Source organism: Chrysochloris asiatica, unplaced genomic scaffold, assembly GCF_000296735.1.
Source record: "Chrysochloris asiatica unplaced genomic scaffold, ChrAsi1.0 scaffold00280, whole genome shotgun sequence".
Taxonomy (NCBI): Eukaryota; Metazoa; Chordata; class Mammalia; order Afrosoricida; family Chrysochloridae; genus Chrysochloris; species Chrysochloris asiatica.
In genome coordinates this window covers 1,613,511-1,614,722 of record NW_006408798.1, presented here as the reverse complement: position 1 = coordinate 1,614,722, position 1,212 = coordinate 1,613,511, and positions in this window count along the sequence as shown.

The following is a 1,212-nucleotide window of genomic DNA, read 5'->3' as shown; positions in this document are numbered from 1 at the left end:
ATTGGAAACAATTCAAAACATACAAAAAGAGGTTGAAAAATTACTAATAGAATATCAGAAATGGACAATACACTGAAAGGGAAAAGGAGTAGAATTGAAGAAATGGGAGTCAAAACCAACGAGCTGGAAGACAAATCTCTAAATACTACTAACATAGAAGAGCAAGCAGAAAAAAAAAAAAAAAAAAGGATTAAAATATAAGAAGAAGGTCTAGGATTCATGTTGGACAACATGAAAAGGAATAACTTAAGAATTATCAGCATTCCAGAACAGGAAGAATCACACAAGTCCACAGAGGAGACAGTTGAAGAGCTGCTGGAAGAAAATTTCCATAACATCCTGAAAAATGACAAGATAAGCATTCAAGAAGCTCAACAAACCCCAGGAAGGATAGACCCCAAAAGAAAATCAACAAGACATATCATAACCAAGCTCTCCAAAATCAAAGGTAAGGAGACAATCTTGAAAGCATCGAGAGAAAAGAGAAGTGTTACATACAAAGGCAAGCAAATCAGATGAAGCTCAGATCTTTCATCAGAAACAATTCAGTCAGGAAAGCAATTGGGAGACATATATGAAACCCTGAAAGAAAAAACTGCCAACCAAGAATCCTCTACTCAGAAAAGCTGAGAATCAAATATGATGGTGTAATCAAAACATTCCAGGTTAACAGAAGCTAAGGGACTTTGCCAAAGCACACCCTGCACTGCAAAACATCCTAAAGAGAGTTCTGTGGACTGGCAACCAACAAGAACAGACAACAGCTAGAGATTGATATATGTGGCAGCACCACCCAGACTTCAATCAACAAATGGAAGAGTCAAGAATAGAACAAAACTATAAGAACTAATTCAGAGGATCTGGGAGGTCAGTCTATGATCTAAACAATTACAATGTGAAAGAAGGTAAACACATAGGAACAAAGATCCAGGTGGTGAGGTCAGGTGCAATACAGGATAAAATAGACTGTCTTAAGTGAAGGGAAAAGTTAAACAGAAAAGTTAAGAATATAAAGTAACCTCAAAGAAAATTAATACTTCACAACATACCAAGAAAATAAAAATCCAAGAAGAACATGGAAACATTAAAACTATGATGAAACTGACAAGAAAAAACACAAAAAACATGAACTCATCACAGGAATATGTGCAGACCAAAGAAACCAGCAGCACCACAAAAACAAACAAACATACTGACAGTAATTAATCCATA